Genomic DNA, 18,240 nt, shown 5'->3' with positions numbered 1-18,240 from the left:
GGAGTAGACTCTGATAAATGCCAATGTTTTCCTAGTTCAGTTGTTATTTAAAGGTTTGACCAGATTAGAAACTTGAAGAAAAATTTTAGGTACTTTTGAAATATCCATCTAAAATCTCAGGAGCATGGTAAAATTAGATAAGCAAAAAGAATATATTATATGCTTTTGGCATTTAATTTATTTACCCTAGATTGTTGTGCATTTAAACCTAAAATTCCATCAAGAGAGAGAAAAAATATTCATGGAAAAATCTGCATGTGTAAGCAAGTTGTGTTTCTTCAACACCAAAAGTGATGAAATTTCATTTTAGGTTTGTAAATGTCCTTTTCCAATTATGCATACATATTTTAAAAATCCATTTAGAAGTATGCAAGTGGTATGGTTTTTTAGGTCATTATAATATGATGAAAAGGCATTTTTGAGTGAAGAGCAATTAATATAGCTATTCTGTTTGGTGCTGGTACTTCAACTTTTCAGCATAAGGCATGTGCAATGTGTATACCTTTCAGGATTTTTTTGTTGATTGCCTCAGATGGATTTTGTTCTGGGGGGATGTCTATGTCTATGTGGGTTTGTTCATTTTCTTTTCCTCTTTCGTTTGTGCTTACACAATTCCTTCCCCAATTCTTACGAAGCATATGATTTTTAGCTTAGAAGCTAGAAACCTTGTATGAATTTTAAATATTTGATATTAGTATCTATTGTGAAAATATCTAGTCTTTCAAAAACTTAATTACCTCAAAAGACACTTTAATCCACATACAAAATTGAAAAGAATTTTTCAAAACTATGTAGATTTTACATATTATATTAATATATAACCCTTGTGTTTATGACTATCAATGTGTATTTCCCTGAATGTATTTATTTTGTATTTAAAATATTCATGATGAAAATTGTATCAGGCTACATCCGTGATACATGATGTTTTTTAATTGTTTCCATCATGTCTATGTATTTATAACATATATTTAGAAACTGGGATTGTTTCCCCTGTGTAAAATCCGGCTAGTAATGTACTACACACTACAAATAACATTACAGTCTATGCTAAACATAGCTATTATCATAAAAACATTTAATTGCCAATTGAAGTGTGCTGTTTTAATTTCTCAGAATAGACAGACTTGGGTGTTGCTGCAAAAACAGAGCACAGATCACACATGCACTTCTTTTCCCTGAAACTTAATGCTAGAAGAGACCATTGGTCCTAGAGTTGAACAGGTATATTAAAATGTTGGATAAAATTATTATCTTCATATGTTAGGAAGTACACACAAAACCAGAAAGGTCATACTTTGCTTAATAGCATTGAGGTTGTAACTATGCAGAACCTGGTACTCTTAAGAAAATGGAGACAAAGCAGGAAGTCAGGGAGTCCCTCTCAATGAATGATCATAAATTATTCCAACAACCTCTTTTTGGTGATTTCTATTAGTAGTTCAGGATAGGACCCTTAAAAATTACAAAAGGAAAGAGATAATTGTGTTCCTTTTGTCCTTCCCAGAGAACAAACTAAAGTAGCTTATCTCCCTTCATAGACTTTGGATAGCAAGGAGAGAAACCAATGACTTTATTTCAGGAAGAGTGAAACTTAGAGGGTCACTGCAGGAGGCAGGGAGCAGAGTTAACAAAATAGGACTAGGAAAGAAAAAGAATACCTAAGAAAAAAATGGGCACCATTTATTGAGCTAGCAGAGCAAAGTATATATATATATGATAATTAAATAGTAAATTTTAAAAATGGTCAGGGACTTAGCCAATTTACTACCTTAACCAAAGTTTTTCAATAGGTATTCCTAACCAGTTAAAATAAAATTTTATGTTTCTTAGAATTCTCCATTCCCTGTCTTCTGTGCTTATGCCTTTTGAAAATATAGTGGTGGCTGACCTAGACACAAATGCTGGCTGTCAACTGAAGACTGGCAGGGATTTGTAATCTCTCTTAGGCAAGTTTTGGTTTGGCCCCGTCTGCTCTTCTAAGGTATTGCTTGGTGAGGACCAGGTCATCCTCCATAGTCAGATTCTCTCTTGAAAGGCAATGCTTCAGGAATCTAGGAAAGAAGTTGATATTTTCTGAACTGGTCTCGGAGTTTGGAATGGCATTTGGAAAGTCCAGGAGTCATTTTAAGAGTAAAAATCTTCAGTCGCCAAGGTCTTCTGAAAGCTCTGGGATTATTAGGTGATATGGAAATGGTCTGAATTTTTGCATGGGAAACCAGAGTACAGAAAAGGGCAAGAGGAAGGAATGGACAGGAAATTTACAACAGAAACCTCTGCTAGGGAACACTCAACAAACAAATACATGAAGCATTAATGTATATTTGCATAATGGTATAATGGTCTGTTACCTAAACTAAGGATAGTTTCTAAAACTGCCCATTGTGATTGATGGTTGATGTGTGTATTTTAAAATATATTGAAAATAAAAATATTATTCAGCATAACAGATAATACTATAATATGAACACGTTTTGTATTTGCTTTTAAAAATCAGATTAATGTTTGATTTGATTAAATACTTTGATACATTGTTAAGCTAGAAGGGCCACTTTAGAGGACTGTTAAATAGCAACAATTTCTATTTCTTAAATTTTGGGATTTATGCTGCCGTGAAAATTTTTTCTCTATATGCTATAAGTTTGACTTCATATGTCTCAGGAAAATAATGTAAGATGCTAAATTTATTTGTTTTCTTAAAGTTGCATGTAAGCAAATTGATAACATGGTGTGTGGGGATAGCCAGAGCAGTTGTTGAAATTAGGTTGTAGAAAGAAAAGAATGTCAGACTGGGATATGTTCTTTTGATGACGTATACTTTTGAGGGCAGATAGGGGTCAATGGGCATTTGTGAACCAGGAATGAGAAGCAGAAGCAGTGCTCTGTTAAGATATATTTATTCTTCAAATGTTGAGTAAGATGAATAAATGGTAGGGGTAATAATTGGGGAAGGCAATTAGGACTAAGAGCCTAAACTAGTATAGAAACACTAGAAATTAAGAGTAGAAAATAAATGGGAAAGAAATCATAGGCATATAATCTATGGAATTTCATTTATTAATTTATTCAACCAAAATTGATTTGGCAGGCCAGGCTCATGGCAGGCAGTGGCTCATGCCTGTTAGCCCAGCACTTTCGGCGCCTGTTGCAGAAGGATCACTTGAGGCCAGGAGTTCAAGACCAGCCCGGTCAACAGAGTGAGACTCTGTCTCAAAAAAAATTAATACAAAATAAAAGATGATTAATTTGGCTTCATCCAAATAACAGATGAAAAGATAGATGATAAGAAGGACAGAGCAAAATACTAATGTTCAAGATTTCATAAAAACACTCAGTCTGGTGAGCATGACCAATGGAAAATTGTATTATTTTGTAGTGGGCAGTGTGATAAAGTAAGCACAGAGGATAGTCTTGGCCCATGACTGGGTAGCATTAAAGAAAGAACCTTCAAGACTGAAAATGCATGAGTGCCATTATAGACACAGGAAAGTCAATAGAAAGAGGGAGTTTTTGAAGAGAACAGTGGTGTTAATGTGAGGCAGGAACGAATTTGATTTTAGACATCTTAAGTTTGATGTTTAAGTCTTTAAAAGCATATATTGCATTGAATTATAATGGCTAACTTACTCATAATGTAGATCATTTACAAATGTCTGTTTTAGGTTACATCATTGCATAAAATTTCAAAGCATCTTTAGCATTCATTGGACTACTCTATATGTTGTTTCCTCTTTAATATTGGTATATAGCATTTAGAGTATATGAAAACTTGTCATGTGTTTTTCATTTAAAGTTTACAGCTTCTTAGTATAACAAAAAATTTGTCTTTTATTACTGGAGACTGACAGTTCTAAAATTTAATAGCTTTTAATTTGGGAACTTTTATACTTTTGTTCTTGGCATTAATATATGATAAAAATAAATTTGAGGCAAAGGAAAAAAGTATATATTCAGCTGAGTTTTGGGAAAAGCATTTTGTAGTAATTATCCAATTAGTTAAAGATAAAAGTATTTTATTTTCTTTTCATATGGATAATTGCTATAATTTTATATAATTGTGGTCCTGAAATGATCGTAATTATAATAATTACAATAACAACCTCAACAATTAACAGTTATTTGGTACTTTATAGTTTTTAATTGATGGAGAAATAAAACAATTCTAACAAAAGATCCCTCTGTACCTACTTAAAAGAAAGAGAGATAACACAATTTTTTAGAGTTAAGTGACATAAAAGTTACTATGAAGTCTGAACAGAATTTCATACACATACACAGTAAAGTGAGAAGAATGAGAAGTTACAACTTCTCTATCTTCTTGATAGATATGGATGCAACTCTTTTTATTTATCCCATGAGAGAGACCCGTAAGCTAATTCTGGAGGTATACATTTACAGTTTTAGTGGTCAGAAGTACCTAATCTTGAATTAGAAAGTCAAAAGGTTGGGCCTTTTATTCAGGCCTGTATGTTTTTGAGATGGCACCCTAAAGAGGAAAACACACTGAAGAGGGTATTATGATGAAGAGGCAACTGCCTCCCTGCTTCAAAGAAAACTTATCCCTTAACCCTTACACTGTGCACCCTTTAATTTACATTATCTCATTGGACTATCACAACACTGTAAGACACATATAATTACTATTATGTCCCAGATTTATGAGTGAGGAAACTGATGCTAAGAAAGATCAAGGAATATTTTTAAAGTTATATAACTAATAAACAGAGGCTAATTCCAGCTCATTCTGCACCTCACATTGTCATTTCTTATGATGCATTGTAGATAGTCATTCTTGTATCCTACAAGAATAGGTAAAGAAAAAATTATTTTTATTGTTTTTTCTTGGGTACCTATGTATAACTTTGATCTCTGTAAAAATAAGCAGATTATTGGTCATAGTCTGTTATCTCACAAAAATTCATCCTACTCTAGGAAGAGGAAAATTATAAAGATGATTGGAGCTTTAATAGGAAAACTACTGTCTTAGGATGCAAAACGTTATCCATTCATCCATCTATACATGCATACATACATATTTGCATACATACATAAATTCATTTATTTGTCATTCATTCAGTGAGCATTTAATAAACTCCTACTGTGGACCAGCTTTTGCCAAAGCACACTGTAAGTATATGAAGAAAATCATGCACACTGTAAGTACATGAAGAAAATCAGAGGCTTTGTCTCCCTTCAAAGATAATACTACCTTCCGTGATGTGGACCAGGTACTGGGCTAGCTACTCTGCAAACATGAACTCATTTATTTGTAACACGTGTACTGTAATGTAAATCCTACAGCTGCCCCTGTTCTCCTTATAAGGAAACTAAGGCTCAGAGAGATTACGTCCAAACCACACAGGTTGTGAATGACAGGACTAAGTTCTGATTATATGTTTTTCTGACTGCTGAGATCATGGTCTTAACCACAATGTAATTTGACCTATTTCCCAAGTGTGAAAAATGTCATGATGAAGATCAGTGCAAGATATAGTGCTGACAGAAAGGAGAATGTGAGACAAGTTGGCAGTGATTGTCTGGGAAGGCTTTAGCACATGAGATTTCTCTTATTTGTAATATGGAGATAACTAGTTCATGGAATTGTTTGGGGAATTAAAGGAAATAACTAATATAAAGGAACTTGCTGCACTGGATGCTTAATAACTGAAAGCATCCACTCATTATCACTTATCTACCAATTTCAGTTTCAATTACTGGTCACATTTCTTTTTCTTGCCTTCCTGCTTTGATTGGTGTTTCAGAAGCATTTAGTCTATTAATATACATGTTACCTCTCCTACACTTTTCTTAAAATTTTGGAATACGATTAAAGATCAACAGACAACTTTTCAACGTTTGATCATTCATGTGAATCCACTGGGATTCATAGTTGGGATAGGAATCATGGGCATATTCCTCTCAACTTTAGAAAATACCGTCATGTTTTCTGGCACAGTTTTATTCTTTACTTGCAGATAGAAAGGGGTTTGGTGGGAGGGATGTCTTCAGAGTTTTTCATCTGGGAAAACAAGCCATCATTACTGGCTAGGGAGCTTGCCTCTTTGTGTATATAGCCTTATTCAAATATGTGATTGCAGAGAAGAATGGGTTGCAGAGAAGTGTATGAAAATTAGAGTAAGGAAAAGGCAAAGTGTATAGTCAGCTCTTAAAAGAGTCAATGAGGTCAATATCTGAGCCCAAACATCAGAATTTACTAAAGTATATTCAGAACTTTGTATTTATAGAAAAAGTCTTCATTTTTTGCTCCTGACTTCATGCCTATGTATAATTTTATATTGCTGCCTGAACCTATATTTTTGTAAATCACATGCATAACTTCATGCAACAGAAAACTGTTTAAAGATTATTATTTTGTGATACAATAAATTATATCCCATACCTTTTAGTAAAATCTATCTATAGCAGTTATAAACTGTAGCCCTGTATAATAAATATTAAGAACAATAATCAACATTACGATATGGCTAAATATGACTTGTAGAACAAACCCAAGGTGTATTTTAAAAGTAGAATAAGAAATTAACTTTGATTGATACTGTCTGTAACTTCCAACTTTGTTTAATGTCGGTCACCCCAACTACTAAAAGGTTAAAACTTAAAAAGGAAGAAAAAAAAGAAAATCTATAATGCTTTTCTAATGCTTTGAAAGAAGTTTAGAAATTTAGAAAATCCCAGAAGCCAGGGCTTTATTAAAGAATGCAGCAAATGTGAGTTCACTTCCTAGAAATTGCTTTAAGCATGTAAGAAATTTAAGGGTGATAACGAAGTGGCTTTTTTTTTTCACTTTAGCTAATAAGATCCCCATGGATAACTATTTTCCATATCAGGAAAGAGACATGTGCTTCCCTTCACACCTGCCACATAGAGGAGTATATTAAGGATTTTCTTTGCCTTTAGTTCTTTCCTCTGTTTGCCATTCTTCACAGTAGGGATTGGGGGTAAAGGCCCAAGGATGTGATTTTTTTCACTCAGTTTTTCTTACAACTGCTCACGGCATTGTTCCCAAGTTCTTCTCTTAAGCTGAGAATTTTAACCTTTTACTTTAGCCTTGCTTCTTTTTGACCTCAAGACTTGATTTTCTTAGTGGCTCATGCTGTCTTAAAATTTATATCATAGTTTTTATCATCTCAAGAAAAGTAACAATGCTGGGACTAACATTATTAGTAACTCTTATTTTAAATATTTGGGTTCAGAGGAAATAGTAATTGAAAGCAAAATATATGTTATTGGACCTGCAATGGAAAACTCGATTTATAATCTGGAAAATTTTTTCATCCTAGAATATTTTTGATTATCAGACAAAATTATCTGGAGTGTTCCTTGCCCCCTTAAATGTTCTCTGCACCCATTTCTAATCTTTTAAAGAATAAACACTTCTTTTACTAATTTTATAATTAAAGGACATGAATATAAAATATATTTCTGACCAAATGTATATGAGCAATTTTTGCATGGGATTGCCCTGAATTCTGGGCTGTATCAATGTCACCAGAGCATATCTTACATGGTTCTTTTCGTTGTTTATCCTCCGTGATACCTAAGTTAGAAACACAAGGAGATTCCATTAAATGATACAATTGAATCATTTTTCATATCCCTGCAGCATAAGGAAGTGGAAAGTACACAGACTATGGCTTAACACACTATCTCTGTTCGTATCTCAGACTCACATTTCCACAATGGTTTGTGCACCCATGTACTAATGGGCTAAGAACCCCCACCTCGCATGTTGTTTTATTTCAAAGTCAATTGATTAATAAAGTATATTAATAAAATATAGATTTGTTTTAAAAATACATATTCATGATTGAAGCATTTTTCCTCAGTAAAATAGCTTCAATCACTTCAAAATAGTTTCTATTTTGAAAATAGCTTCAGTCACCTCAAAATAGCTTAATCCTCAAAATAGCTTCTATCAGCAATATAAGATTAATAAAATATTACATATTCATGTGAAGTATATAGTCATGAAAAAATTCCAAAAAGTACCAAAATGTGTAAAGAGAAAGGAAGGGTCCCCTATTCTTCACTCCCAATCTACTGTGCCCCCAACAGTAATCTCCATTAACAGTTTGGTATGTACCTTTCCAAACGAGAGATAAATAGATCAATCAATCGTTTTTATTAAAAATATAGTCACCAAAATTTTGAACACAGATGCTTCTCAACTTACAATGTGATTGCATCCCAACAGACCTATTGTAAATTGAAAATATTCTGAATGAAAATGGGTTTTATATGCTCAATGTACTTAACACCATATCTTAGCCTAGCCTACCTTAAAGATGCTCAGAATACTTACATTAGCCTACAGTTAGATGGAGTTACCTAACACAAAGCCTGTTTATAATAAAATGTTGAGTATCTCATGCAATTTATTGAATGCTGAGCTGAAAGTGAAAAACAGAATGGTTGTATGGGTGCTCAAAATGCGGTTTCAACTGAATGTGTCTTGCTTTCACACCATCATAAAGTCAAAAAATTGCCAAATTGAACCATTATAAGTCAGGAACCGTCTGTATATGTTTTTCATTTATATCATGATTTTGAATCAGTTGTTGGAAAGAACATTTTGCCAGTGTTTTGCTGATGTTTTCATTGTGTTTAAACTAGCTGTTACTACAAAAGAACTAACAATTTACAGGCTAAAGAAAAGTGGAATGGGATTGACCACACACTTATGTTTTTGGAACCATTCATTAATTGTGGCAAGGGTTTTGCTGAAATGACAAGTAAATGCACATCTTAACTTTATACAGAAATGGAGGCTAAGCCAAATAAAGACTTGCTCTTAAAATATTGGTCTGCAAATGTCTGCAGAGCTGAAATGTGTAAATTAGAGATTCATTGAAGTCTGCTAGCCAAAAGTGAAAATGAAAGTGCTTTCAGCTTGCTAATTAATGCTGCCTGTGGAATTTGCAGGGGAAAAAAAAGCCACCCAGACCTATGAGCAAAAGCAGTGATCTGGTTGTCAAAAGAATTGTGTCTCATTCTATTATGCTACTCAATATGGAACCCTCAGTAATAAACCTGTCTTTTATCCCCAATGTAACCACTTACAATTAGGTGATATATTCTCTACCTTGTTATTGTGTGACAATAAGACGAGGGAAAAGAATATCCAAAATTGATCAAATTCCAGAATAAGATATGATATAACTATAATATATAGCTGAAATTTTAATGTTCTGATGTCTATATTGTTTATCTATTTTACATTTTGTTTCTTTTATTGATACATAATTCTTCACATACTTATGTGATACTTGTATTTTTTACATGCATAGAATGTATAATGATCAAACCTGCTTATTTGGGGGCACCCATCACCTTGAGTATTTATCATTTCATCACCTTGAAAAGGGTAACATTTCAAGTTCTCTCTTCTAGCTATTTTGAAATATACAGTATACTGTTGCTAATCATAGTCACTTTAGGCTGTTATCAAACATTAAAACTTGTTTTTCTATCTAAACTGTAAGTTTATACCCACTCATCTACCTCTTTTCATTTCCCCTACTCATTCTAACACACTTACCCACCTCTGGTATCTATCATTCTATTCTCTATCACCATGATACCAAGTTTTTTAGCTCCTACATATGAGTGAGAACATGCGGTATTCATCTTATTATATCTGCGTTCTTTGACTTAACATAATGACCTCCAGTTCCACCCATGTTGCTGCAAATGACATGATTTCAATCTTTGTTATGGCCAAATCATATTCTATTATGTATATGTACCACATTTTCTTTGCCCATTTGTTTATTGATGGACACTTAAGCTGATTCCATACTTTTGCTATTTTGAATAGTGCGACAATAAACATGCTAGTGTAGGTATCCTCTTGATATACTGATTTCCTTTGGATGGATATCCAGTAGTAGGATTGCTGGATCATATGGTAGTTCTATTTTTAGTTTTTTGAGAAATCTCTATCCTGTTTTTCATAGTGCTTGTACTAATTTACATTCCCACCAACAACATATAAGTGTTTGCTTTTCTCCACATCCTTGCCAACATTTCTTACATTTTATTTTTTATAATAGCCATTCTGACTGGGATAAGATGATCTCTCATTGTAGTTTTGATTTGCATTTCCCTGATGATTACTGATGTTGAGCATTTTTTCATATACCTATTAACCATTTGTATGTCTTCTTGTGGGAATTGTCTGTGTATGTCCTTTGCTGAATTTTTAAGACATTATTTGTTTTTTTATTGTTGAGTTGTTTGAGTTCTTTGTGTATTTTGGGTTTAGTCCCCACTGGATGAACAGTTTGCACATATTCTCTCCCATTCAACTGATTGTTTCTTCACTTTGTAGTTTGTTTCCTTTACTGTGTAGAGCTTTTTAGTTTAGTATAATCTTATTTGTCTTTTTGTTTTAGTTTCTACGCTATTGAAGTCTTAGCTGTGAAATCTTTGCCTAGACCAGTCTTGAAATGTTTTCCTTACAGTAGTTTTATAATTTTGGGTAAGTTTAAGTCTTTAATCCATCTTGAGTTGATTTTTATATACGGTGAGAAATATGGATCCAGTTTCATTCTTCGGCATATGAGTATTTAGATGTCCCTGTACGTGTATTGAAAAGGGTGTCCTTTCCCTAGTATATATTCTTGGTATCTTTGTCAAAATTAGCTGGGTGTAAATATGAGGATTTATTTTGGGGTTCCCTATTCTATTCCATTAGTCTGTGTGTTTATTTTAGTAACAATACCGTGCTGTATTGGTTACTATTGCCTTGTAATATAATTTGAAGTCAGGTAGTATGATACCTCCAGCTTTGTTCTTTTTACTCAGGATTACTTTGGCTATTCTTCTCATTTTTGGTTCTATATGAACTTTAAGATTGTTTTATTTCTGTGAAAAATGACATTGCTATTTTCATAGGGATTGTGTTGAATTTGTATGTTGCTTTGGGTAGTATGGTCATTTGACAATATTAATTCTTCCTTTTCATGAGCATGGGATATCTTTCTATTTGTTTGTGTCCTCCTGTGTTATTTTAATCAGTGTTTTGCGGTTTTCCTTGTAGAGACCTTTCACTTCCTTGGTTAAGTTTATTTCTTGGGATTTTTTGTAGCTATTGTAAGTGGAATTGCCTTCTTGATTTCATTTTCAGCTATTTCACTATGTTGTACAGAAATGCTACTGATTTTTTCTATGTTCATTTTGTACTCTGCAATTTTACTAAATTTGGTTATCAGATATAAAAGTTTTTTTGTAGAATCTTTGGTTTTGCTAGATATAGGATTATATCATCTGCAAAGAGGGACAATTTTACTTTCTTTGTTTTTGCAATTTTGATGCTATTTATTTATTTATTTTTTAAGATGGAGTCTCACTCTATTGCCCAGGCAGGAGTGCAGTGGCACAATCTTGGCTAACTGCAACCTCCGCCTCTCAGGTTCAAGCGATTCTCCTGCCTCAGCCTCCTGTAATCCTGAGTAGCTGGGATTACAGGTGTTTGCCACCACACCCAGCTAATTTTTGTATTTTTAGTAGAGACGGGGATTCACCATATTAGTCAGGCTAGTCTTGAACTCCTGGCCTCAAGTGATCCACCCACCTCAGCCTCCCAAAGTGCTGGGATTACAGGCATGAGACACTGTGCTGGGCTGATGCCATTTATTTATTGCTATTGCCTCATTGCCTTGGCTAGAACTTCCAGAAATATGTTGAATAGGAATGATGAAAGTGAGCATCCTTGTCTTGTTTCATATCTTAAGGAAAAAGCTTTCAACCTTTCCCATTCAGTATGATGTTAACTGAGGGTTTGTTGTATACAGCTTTTATTGTGTTGAGGTATGGTCCTTCTATGCCTAATTGGTTGAAGCTTTTACCATGAGGTGATGTTGAGTTTTATCAAATGCTTTTTCGGCATCTATTGTTTTTTTCCCTTCATTCTATTGATATGATGCATTTCCTTTTTATTGATTTGGGTACATGAAACCACCCTTGCATCCCTGGTATAAATCTCATCTGATCATGGTTTATTATCTTTTTGATATGCTGTTGCATTCTGTTGATTAGTATTTTGCTGGGGATTTTTGTATCTCTGTTCATCATGAATATTTGCGTGTAGTTTCACTATCTGTCAAATCCTTGTCTGGTTTTGGTATCAGGGTAATATTGGCCTTATAGAATGAGTTAGGGAAAATTTCCTTCTCTTTGATTTTTTTGAAATAGCTTGAGGATTATTATTATTTCTTCTTTATATCTTTGGTGGAATTCATTAGTGAATTTATCTGGTCCTGGTCTTTGCTTTGTTGGAAGATTTTCATTACTGATTCAATCTCACTACTCATTACTGGTCTGTTCAGGTTTTCTATTTGTTTCTGATTCAATTTTAGTAGGATATATGTTTCCAGAAAATTATCCATTTCCTATAAGGTTTCTGGTTTGTTAGCATATAGTTGTTCATAATAGTCTCTGATGATCTTTTGTATCCCTGTTTTATCAGTTGAAATGTCTCCATTTTCATTTCTGATTTCTTTTTTAATTTGAGTCTTCTATCTTCTCTTCTTGGTTAGTCTAATAATTTATTAGTTTTGTTTATTTTTTAAGAACTACCTTTTGGCTTTATTGTTTTTTGTATTGTTAGTCAGTCTCTATTTCATTTAGTTCTGCTTTAATCATATTTTTTTCCTTTTGCTGTTTTTGGGTTTAGTTTATTCTTGCTTTTCCAGTTCCTTGAGGATCATCATTAGATTGTTTATTTGAAATCTTTCTACTTTTTAAATGTAGGCATTTATTGCTATAATATTCCCTCTTAGTACTGTTTTTGCTATGTACCATGAGTTTTGATATATTATATTCCCATTTTCATTTGTTTCAAAAAATTTTTAAATTTCCAACTTAATTTCTTCATAACCCAGTGGTTGTTCAGGAGTATATTGTTTAATTTCGAAGTATTTATAAGTTTCCAAAGGTTAACTTGGTGTTGATTTTTAGTTTTATTCCATTATGGTCTGAGAAATACTTGATATAATTTTTAATCTTTCAAATATTTTTAGAGTTGCTTTGTGGCCTAACATATAGTAGGTCCTGGAGAATATTCTATGTGTTGATGAGAACACAGTGTATTCTGCAGTTGTTGAATAAAATGTTTTTTTAAATGTCTGTTAGGTTTATTTGGTCTAATGTGCAGTTTAATGTTTCTTTGCAGATCTTCTGTCTAGATGATCTGTGTAATGCTTAGAGTAGGGTGTTGAAGTCTCCCACTATCCTTGTTTTAGAGTCTATTGCCATCTTTAGATGTCTTTAGATCTAGTAATATTTGCTTTATGAATCTGGGTGCTCCAGTGTTGAGTGCCTATATATTTAGAATGTTTATATCCTCTAGCTGTTTTATCATTTTATCATTACATAATGACCTTCTTTGTCCTTTTTTTTTTCCTTTTTAGTGTTTTTGACTTGAAGTACATTTTATCTGATGTAAATATAGCTATTCCTGCTCACTTTGGGATTGTTTATTGTTGCTTTTTTGGGGGGTGGGGTGGGGCAGGGTCTTACTCTGTGGCACAGGCTGGAGTACAGTGGCGCAATCTCTGCTCACTATGACCTCCACCTCCCGAAGTTCAAGTGATTCTCATGCCCCAGCCTCCTGAGTAGCTGGGACTATAGGTGTGCACCACTATGCCCAGCTGATTTTTGTATTTTTAGTGGAGACAGGGTTTTGCTGTGTTGGCCAGGCTGGTCTCGAACTCCTGGCCTCAAGTGATCCACCTGACTTGGCCTCCCAAAGTGCTAGGATTACAGGCATGAGCCACCATGTCTGGCTTCACTTTTTGTTTTCTTGTGTGGAATATCTTTCTCCATCCCTGCACTTTCATTCTATAATGAGTCTTTAGAGGTAAAGTTTATTTTTTGTGAGCAGTTTGTAGTTGGATTATTTTAAAAATTCACTCAGCGAGTCAATATCTTTTAGGAGGAGAATCTAATTCATTTACATTCAAGCTTGTTACTGATGTGTGAGATTTTGTTCCTGTCATACTGTCATTTTCTGGTTTACTATATTCTTTGTTCCTTTATTTTGTCCTTATTGTCTGTCATTTTGGTTTGGTGGTTTTCTGTAGTGTTATCATTGAGTCCTTTCTCTTCCTCATTTGTCTGTTTGCTTTACCAGTGAGTATTAGTTACAACGTGTTTTCATGATGGTAAATGCTGTCCTTTCGCTTTTGGGTTGAAGACTGCCTTGAGCATTTCTCGTAGGGAGAGTCTAGTGCTAATGAATTTCCTTTGCTTTCAATTGTCTGGGAAAAATTTTATTTCTCCTTCATTTATGAGGGATAATTTTGTTGGGTATAGTGTCCTTCGTGAATTTTTTTTTTTCTTTTTAGCACTTTGAATATGTCATCCTATTCTCTACTGGCCCATAAGATTTCTGCTGAGAATTCTATTAGTCTAATGGAGTGTTTCTTTATAGGTGACTACATGCTTTTCTCTTGCTCTTTTTAGAATTCCCTATTTATCTTTGACTTAAGATAGTTTGACTATAATGTGCCATGAAGATCGTGTTGTATTTTATCTGTTTGGGGATCTCAGAACTTCCTGTATCTGAATGTCTAAATTTCTTCCTAAATTGGGGAGTTTTAATTTATTATCTATTTAATAAGTTATTGAATGCTTTAATTTTCTCTTTGCCTTATAGGACTCCCATAATTTTAATATTTGATTGCTTTATGGGTTTATCATATGTCACAAAAACTTTGCTCATTCTTTTTATTCTCTTTATTTTTTTTCTGACAAGGTTATTTCGAAAGACCTGTCTTCAAGTTCTGAGATTTTTTTCTTCTGCTTGATCTAGTTTATTGCTGAAGCTTTCAAATGTATTTTTAATTTTATTCAAATAATTTTTCAGTTCTAAAACTTCTGGTATTTTAAAATAATATCTGTCTGTTAAATTTTCATTCATGCCCTGAATTGTTTTTCTGATTTCTTTGTATTGTTTTTCAGATTTCTATTGTAACTCACTGAGGTTATTTAGAATCAATAATTTAGTTTGTTATTCTGGGATTTCATGAATTTCTTTTTGATTGGGATCTATTGCTGGAAAATTATTATGTCCCTTTAAAGGTGTCATATGTTTTTGCTTTTTCATGTTTCCTGTGCCTTTACATTGATATCTCTGCATCTGGTATATAGTTATTTCTTCCAAATTTCTGAATTTGCTTTCATCAGGGAGGACTTTTTCCTGAATATGTACCTATGATGTTGGTTGAGTGGGGCACTTTGGCTTTGATTTTAGATGTGTGCAGTAGTGTAGTCTTTGTAAAATTTCTTTGACTGTAAACATCATCAGTAGTATCTGTGATTTTCCCAGTGGCTTAGGGTGCAATTGTTATTGGAGGCTGTGATGAGGTTTTTCTGTGGGCTAGGATGCCAGGAAGGCCAGCCTTTAGGCCCCAGTAGTGGCAGCAATGGGCTGAGATGCCTGTCCTTGGGTCCCAGAGTGGTGTACCCTGGTGTTTGTTGGTTCAGGTAAACCTATTCTTGAGCCTCCAGGTGGCTTACTCCAATTTTGGTAGACAGCAGTGGGCCAGGTGGGTGGGTTCTCAGGTCCCTGGACAGCTAGCATGGCATGGGTGAAGGTAACAGGACAACTATCTGGGTCCCACGTGGTGAGTACTTATATTGGCAGTGGGACTGTGATGACCTGAGTGGGCCAGTCTCAATGCTCACAGGTGCTATGTGCAGATAGATGCCAGCTGTGGTGGTAGCTGGGTGGGTAGTCCCAACCTCAGGCCCCAGGAGGAGTGTTCATGTGCAGTGGTGGTGGGCTGGGCTAAGCAATCTCTTTGCCTCCAGAGTCTGTGCTCTGGGATGGGAGCAGTTGGACAACACTGGGCCAGGTGAGCTCATCTTCAGGCCTCCTGATGGTGTGTGCGGGTGTCAGCATGGTAGGCAGGGGTGGGGTGATCCCCAGGCCACCATCAGAATGCTCAGGTTGTGGGCAGCAGTGGTTATGCTGCAGCCCTGCTACTGGATAGGGTGGTGCTACCTTCAGTGGGAGCAGCCTAGCCTGGTGGCTGGGGAAAGTGCACACCACTTGCATCCAAGCTTTAGTAGAATTCATATCTAAGACCTGCTGTGGTAGCTGGCTTCTTGCGTGCACTTTCTTTGTGCTTTCACCTTAGACGCAGTAATATTTGGTGGTTGCTCACACCTAAGCTCCAGAGGCAAGAACCAGGGCTTATCTAGCACCTCAGCTGCAGCATCACTGGAGCCCGGAAGAGTGCAGTGTGTTGCCACTGGCGCTCGAAAATGGCAGCTTGTTATAGCTGCTTATATCTCCAGGTGTTTTTTGGGACCCACTGTGAGCCCTCTCTCTGGGGTAGTGCCATTGTAAGGTCTCCCAGCAGCTCCCTTTGTTGGTTTCAGGACCTAGGAAGAGTGAAGGGGCTTTCCTGTGGCTCGGATTGCCACACTCCATGTTGGAAATGTGAACTGTTGAGGGTTTCTCTCTTACTCTTTCCTTGTATTGAGGAGTCTCTCTTGGCATCTGACACCCAGTTGATTTCAGGTGAGCAGATGCCTTTCTTCCTTCTATTTTAGGTAGTTCCTGTCACTTTCATATTGAATTTTAGTGTTTTCTCTTGGATAATCATCTTTTGAAAGTATAAAATATCTACTCACTATTTTGTTTCTTCTTAGTGAAGGAGGCAAATATGAAATGCCTCTGGGCAACCATCTTGAAGCTCCTCTACAAATTTTTAATGAGAGTCTATCAAATCAATAAGAAGTTAGTGGATTATTGCTGATAACAATTGCTGGTACATATCCGTGACAAGATATGTATAGGACTTGGAAACAAGCAATTATATATCTATTGAATCTAATAATAAATGGGCTTGGATTTTGCATGTCTTTTCTTTACATTTCATGTTTAAAGTTGTTGCTTTTGTTTTGTTTTGTTTTGTTTTACAAACTGGTTGTCCATGATAAATTAGAAACACAAGACTGGAGTCTTCATCGCTGAGAGTTTGAGAAGCACTGCAATAGGGGACTAGCACTGCGCTAGATACAACAGAGAACAAAGACGGACATAGCCTGTTCTCTCAGAGCTTGAGACCTGGGAGACACCTGGATATTAATCAAATAATAATTCTCCAGTGATTTTGTTATTCAAACTGAGATAAGTGCCCTTCCTGAACTACTCTTCTCCTCTCTCCATCCCTTCCCTTTTATTTTCTCATCCATTCCACTCCCTTGTGATTCCCTATCCTGCCACCTCTTTACCCATTCATTTCTCCTCTCCCTCCCTCTCCCCACCATGACTTGTTCTCCCTATTGTCAACCTTAATCTTTTATTTTTTTGCATATTTTGATTTTTATATCTGAAAAACTTTATCAATTTAGGCAATAGAGTAAATAATCATCTTTTTAAATTTTATTTTTAATTGACAAATAATAATTGCACTTATTTATGGGTACACAGTGATGTTTTTACATATATAGTATATGTAGATTAGATCAGAGTAATTAGTATATCCATTACCTAAAGCATTTATTATTTCTTGGTATTGAGAACATTCAATATGCTCCTTCTAGCTATTATTTGAAACTATATGTTATTATTAACTACAGTCATCCAAAGTGGTATAGAAAACTGGAACTTATTTCTCCTATCTAGCTGTAATTTTGTATCCATTAACACATCTCTCCTATCAACAAATACAAAACTATTTCAATATTCCAATTTTTTAAGATTATTATATTCTCTCTTTGATTACCAAAGAGTATATGCCTATATCCGTTTTCCTTTGTCCTTTCCTCCTTTCCTTCCTTTCTTGCATCCTTCTATTGAGGCATTTACTTAGAATCTCTTGAGCCCTTGCTATGTGGCGAAGATTAGGCCTTTTGTCCCACTGTATGCATGACCCTGTTTCCTCTCCATACCCCCAGAAGAAAAAATAAGCAAAAGAAATAAGAATTTGAATTCAGGATTCTTTGAATATTTAACCTAGTCATGCTCTGTCTTAGGATGCAGTTTCTTTGCATGTATCCTTTAAAAATGAGTAGAGATTAACATTTATGGCTTTTGAAAATTATTAAGAATATCAAATATAATAGGCATTGCTCCTTTTTCTAAAAGCCCAAAAATATAATCAAAGTGGAATTTTATTTAGATCATTACTTTACTTTGACTTTAAGATAGGACTCGTTATATAAATGAAGAAACAGTTTATTTTCTGAAGCACAGAATCACTG

At 34.7% G+C, this 18,240-nt stretch overlaps 1 protein-coding gene across 11 annotated transcripts in view; it reads left to right on the top strand.

The window, feature by feature from the left end:
* The window catches only part of NOL4 (nucleolar protein 4), a 376,996-nt gene that overhangs the window by 173,193 nt on the left and 185,563 nt on the right, over positions 1 to 18,240 (top strand). The window lies entirely within an intron of this gene.

This window comes from Pongo abelii, chromosome 17, assembly GCF_028885655.2.
Source record: "Pongo abelii isolate AG06213 chromosome 17, NHGRI_mPonAbe1-v2.0_pri, whole genome shotgun sequence".
Lineage (NCBI taxonomy): Eukaryota > Metazoa > Chordata > Mammalia > Primates > Hominidae > Pongo > Pongo abelii.
Note: the sequence above shows the minus strand (reverse complement) of the source record. Positions and strands in the feature narration are given on the sequence as shown.